Here is a 6,056-nt window from a genome sequence, read left to right on the forward strand (position 1 = left end):
GTGTCTACACGAAATGCTGACTGCACAGTAGCTCATTACTACTGCACAGTAGCGTCATGTGGCACAAAGTGTGACATGACTACTTCATAGCAGTAATGAGCTACTGCACAGTCAGCATCACCGAAAAGCTGTTTGGGGATGCTATTGTGCAGTAACACTGGTTATACTGAGCAGTCATTTAGTACTTGTGTATGCAAGGACAGGCAACCCCCACTTAGCGCTCTTAATTGGTTCCTGAAAAAGGGAGTGATAAGTGAAATGAGTGTTAAGTGAAACTGAAAGTTTTTGATGACCCAAGATGGTGACTGCAAATGTTTTTAATGACACAAGATGGTGACTGCAAGCATTATAACAAAGCTCACTGAGCACTAAGTGGAAACAGGTATCAATTGAAAATGAGCATTATAGCAAAACAGCGCTAAGCGAAACAGTGTTAAGTGGGAAATGCCTGTACTAAATGACTGCAGTCAGCAGCTCATATAGACATGGCCAGGGACACTAAACCCTACCAATGGAAAGTGCTATAAAGAATTAGACAATGATTGATTATTATCATTGGCCAACTGAGGGCTTCTTTCCCATTATCATTACTGGGAATGAAACTCCACATCTGAGAGCTCAGGAGTGGACAATTTTACCTCATGGGCATTTATAAGAAAGCCTTTGGAGTTAGTCCTGTGTTATGCTATGTTGTACCCTTAGATTTGCACTTCCTTTTCCCACATATTTGATAGTCTGCTGCTTGTGTCTGATAAGCACCCATCTAATGAAACCAGTCCTCTGGTCCCAGTACACACAATGGCAATGTTGCTTGTTTGGAGTTGAGCCATATCCAGGTTGGATTATTTATGCATCAGAGACTACAGAAGAGATGCTTTGTCCATTTATTCTAAGTAGGTGTCCAGCCAAGGGATCCTTTCTTTGTACATTTGCAGGTACAATTTGTACAAATTGCAGCCTGTGTTCTAACATATGAATCAGGCAGGATAAATTGTTTAAACCCTTGTTCAATATAATCCTTTCATAAAGAACTTAATAGTTGCCCCACATTTCTGAAAGAGAGTGTAACAAACAGATGTGAGAAGGGTTTGGGCTGTTCCAGGGGTAAAGGGCTCTCTCAGTGGTGTCCTCAGAGACTTGAGGAAAATCTCATAACATGCCATAAGGTCTTACACAAAGCATCCCCCTGCATGTGGATCACAATCTTGTCACCTCTACCAGGGCAAGTGTGAACCCTTCGAGATGCCACTGTGAAGTGACTGTAGGGGGCTGTGGTGGGTCCAATTCATTCTGGTCTAACTGTATAGAATGGCTCATCCACGGTGAACGGGATGGTGAGAGCTCTGAGCAGGGACTAGTGCATAAACCACACTATTGTGCCAATGCCCCAGGAGATGTTATGGCTCAGAGACACTCTTCTGAATAACAATTCTTTCATCCCATCTTCCTAACTCATTGCTTCTGTCTACCTCGGTAATTTGACCTGCAAATGGGGCAGGTGGCTGAAGTTAGGTCTGTGCATTGCCTGCCTACTCCCTGCTCCTTTTTTCACTGAGGGGTGTAGCTGGGCTTACTGTCATGAGCCTAGATGCAGAGCCCAGGAAGCCCAAGAGAGCTTCTGAGGGAGGAGGTGGTGGTGGTTAGTCCCTGTAATTCCTTTGCACAGAGCTGAAGGCTGAGTCCCACTTTGCCTTGGTTCAAATCCTATTTCACATAAAGGCATCTAAGTGCTACCTATGAACCTGTCGTTTCTTTGACAGAAGTTTTGGGGACTTGCACACAATTCTGCATCTTCTCTGACAAAATGGAAATGCAGCAGAATGTCAATGGCTATAGCAAATGGCTTCTGAGCATGCTCAGGAGAACAGGTACAGCCACACAGTGGAAATAGGATATAAAATCTTCATAAGCAGCACAAACTGCTTCTTATGCAGCTACATGTAGATGCTCAAGTAGCCTTTAGATGCCTTTTGGACAAAACAGGATCTGGCCGTTTTGTCTAGCTCTTTCTGCCTTCGCTGATCCCTGCCTGCTAAAACTTCTCACTGGGCTGGCAAGGCTGTGTTCACTGCTCTGGTCTCCCTGTTCCCCCGCAGCTGGATAATAATAGGGACCCTAAGGGAAATGAACTGCAGAGCAGGATTTAAAAAAAAAAGAAAAAGAAAACACCCTTTCAAGGTCAGCCTCAGGTTGAGCTGCACAGGGTTTTCTCTAAGAGGCCACCGGAGCCCTTTTGTTCCTCTCTGCTCCAGCCATGTTCATCCCAGTGTACATGTGAAAGGAACAATTAACAATAGGGCACTCCTCTCAGAGGTTCCAGTGCACTTTGAAGTGTCCACTGAGCAAAGGCTCAAGAATGATACATCATTTTCCACTGTGAACGTGTCAAACCAGTACAGCAACTGAAAAAATGTCTCCACATGCCGTCCCAGCATGCAGACAGGGACCAGCTGGAGAGCCACTTCATATCTGCCATGTCACCCCCTGACAGCTGTCTTCCTGGGAATTTGGGGTATGCAAGGTTTTCTATTATTTTTTCTCCCCTAATGCACAAGAATACACACATTTAATTTACAAACACCGCCAAGTTCTCTCAAACATGCAGCTCTTCCTGCAAGACTGAACAAATGAGAGGATTTTTTTTATATGGAAATCCAAGGGCAGTGTTTTTAAGTGTCATTCATTGTAAATAATGCCTGGCATTCACCAGCCCTGCTCCAAAGCCTCTCACTGTTCATTTGCATAGTGAGGCTGGGTTTCAGCAAGGTACTCTAGTACCAGGCTACATTTAAGCACAAGTGGGCCCATCCAATTAAATCTACCTTGTCAGCCTTGGGAGCAGTGCTAGGTTTCAAATGTTGGCATTGGCATCAGTCAAATCAATTTTTCTTTAATGTGCAAGTCACTTTATATATATGCTGTGTTTGAATGTCCTGAAGGGCTCAGGCTGAGAGAAGTGTTTGAAGATAAAGTAAACCTTCTCTTTCACATGCAGAAAATATTTGGTTGTAAGTAACTCACTGTTGTGAAAGTCAATCTTCCATTTTGATTCATGTTTATAGGTGGAAAGAAGAACCTGCTCTGAGCCCAAGCACTGTTTTATATGACTGGTGTTAAGGTGTGGAAAAGCAAGTGCTTTGTATAGTCTTATGGTTGAAGCATGCACAGGAGGCTCAGTTGCTAGTCCTGCCCTAGGCTAATTTTGGGTGAGTAAGGGCCTCTTTGTGCCTCAGTGTAACTATCGGTGAAGTGACTATTGTTAACCTTACCAGTGTTATGTAGCTATTAGAAAGGTTTAGCTATTTAATCTTTATGTGGAGTTTTCAGATTTTTACACAAAAAGTAATACATTTTACTTGTCATGATATAAGAGAATCAAAATGATTCCTTCAGTATGCATCTACATGTGCAATTAAGGTGAAGAAATAAGCATTTACACGTGCCCACCATGACAGCATGTTGAGCCAAGGTGGAGCAGCCCTAGGCTCTGGGTGGTGGCATGGGGTGGTGGAGGGGCTGGATGGGGCAGGAGGGTGCTACAGTGCAGGGCTAACCAGCAGGCATCCCCGCACTGTAGCACCCTCATGCCCCAGCCAGTCCCATTCACTGTTTACACGTGCGTTGCAGCAGCATAAATTACTCTGCCTTAGGGTAGTGCTGTGCCCCAACATGGGAGCATGTGTAGCTGGCAATGCTTTACTGTGGAGCTCTTTAGTCAATTCCTTAGTGAAGTGCATGTGTAGATGCACCCCTAGAGATAAGCCAGACCTAGGCCTTGTTAAAAAGATAAACAGGACAGATACTTTTACAGAAATTTCCTTGGAAATTTTGTTCTTGGAAATTGAAAACATTGAGAAAAAACATACACATTTCACTTCTGGAACTTTAATTTCCAATCTCTGTGACCTGATTGAAAAGAACAAAGATATCTCTGTAGACAACTCCAGCCTTTTAATTTTCTTTCAGGTCCAACTTCTATTCTGTGCCTCAGAGCTGAAAGAAAGTGTTAATTTGAATGGGGAAAAAATAAGGATTGTGTTGTTTAAAATCATGATAACGAATGGGTAATAAACAGAAAAATCCCATACTGACTGGATGCTTAATATTACTTCAGCTTTTCCGTTAAATGCAGCTGGAAAACAAGTATATTTAAATTACATTGCTGTGTGTATTTTTTTCACAAGGTGCCTTTCATTTAAGAAATAACATTGGCCTAACATTAGCCTAAATTAGTGGGTAGCTCAGTCCAGAAGACTGCTTCTTTGGTTCTATCTTTCCTGCTAGAAATCACACATGTAACTAGTCATGCTGTGCTGGTTAATGTCTTGTGTACTGGCAAAAGACTTCTTCTGCTCTTATATTTTGTCTCATTTGGAAAAGGGTTAAAACACTTTCTTTTTTTGGGGGGGGGGGGGGGGGGGGGGGGGGGGGGGCCATTGCAGCTACGCCCTTCAAGCCCTTGCGGGGTACGCCCTTCAAGCCCTTGCAGTGTAGACCAGACCTTGGTTTATGGTATTACGTTGTATCCAACAGCTTAAAAAAATCACTTCTAGCCTGTCACTTCATTAAAGACTCCATATACATGTGTTTCACTGCCTGCAATATCTATGAGCACATACAATGTTCAGAAGGAAGCATGTTTAAGAGGAAAAAAGTCTGCAAAACTACAAGCCTGTTAGCAAAATTACAAGCCTGTTACTCTGACCTCAGTGGTAGGTAGATTTTAGAACAAATGTTGAAAGGAAGAATAATTTAAGACAGAGAGATAGTGTGTCTACATGCCGCCGTACGGTGACGTAGCAATGCGCTATGTCGCCAGACAGTGTGCCACAGTGATGTAGCGATCACATGGGTCTACATGTGAATGCCAGCTATGTCACTGCAGTGGTGCAATCCCAAAATCTGACCATGCACTGCGCGCATGGCACAGTAACCACCCATATTGCGCTGTGCTTTTGTACTTCCAAAAGGAAGTACTAAAGCATGGCACCATAGCCACTTTGCCACATGGTAATGTGTAGAACATGGGTTTGGCAAATGCCATACAGGTTTACCAAGGGTAGATCATGCCAGATTAATCTAATATCTTTCTTTAATAAGATAGCTGAATTTTTTTTCTAGCCAACATAAGTGTGACAGATTTCATCTATTTAGACTTACCTAAAGCATATAAGGTGCCACATAGGAATTTATTAATTATGCTGGAAAAGGTGGGAATTAATGCAGGAATCCTAAAATGTATGAAGAGGTGAGCAAAGGGGAGATGATGACTGGGTGTACTGAAAAGGCAAGGATTATTATAGAGGGAGATTACTAGTGGAACTCTTCAAGAATTGGTGTTGGGACTCATGTTATTTAATATTTTCACTAATGGCATTGGCAGGAAAAGTAGGAGTATGCTGCTGGACTTTGCTGATTATACAAAAGAGGCATTGTCAAAGTGTGCGGGCCGGGAGCGACCCGAGCCCTTTTCCGTGGCCAGCAGCCCGGGCACGCCGGATTGGAGAGGGAAGGCCGTCGAGCTGGAATTAGGCACAGACGCGTATCGGTAGTTTTAAAGATTGTTTACTTACACCGAGATGGCAGTGGTGCAGGCTGGAAAACTTGCTTGAGTTGCGGTTACAGACAGACAACACAGACGGTCTCATGGAGGTTGCTAGGCTCCACGGTGCAGAGCTCCGGATGCTCTGGGTGAACGAGCCACCAAAATAGAAATCGTAAATACGTCTTATAAAAGTCGCGTTCGAAGACGGGAAGAGGTGGGCGGTGGATCAGGCCGCCAAGCTCCTCTGGATCTCACGCAGGGTTTCTATTACCCTGCCGTGTACCCAGAGTCCCCACGAGATGGATGTGGAGTCCTCTTCGGCTTGGGCGGAAACTGCTCAAGCGTAATTTAACACTAGCCAATCACGGGGAACGAATTTACATAATGGTGGCGGGAACTCTTTTGCACCGTGCATTCCTCTTGCAACATGAGCAATGCACTCTGCAAAAGAAGCTGCAGAAAAGGCAGGAAACTCGTCCCTGCACCAGGGTTTTCCTCTTCTACAGGAAAC

Source organism: Alligator sinensis, unplaced genomic scaffold, assembly GCF_000455745.1.
Source record: "Alligator sinensis unplaced genomic scaffold, ASM45574v1 scaffold47_2, whole genome shotgun sequence".
NCBI lineage: Eukaryota > Metazoa > Chordata > Crocodylia > Alligatoridae > Alligator > Alligator sinensis.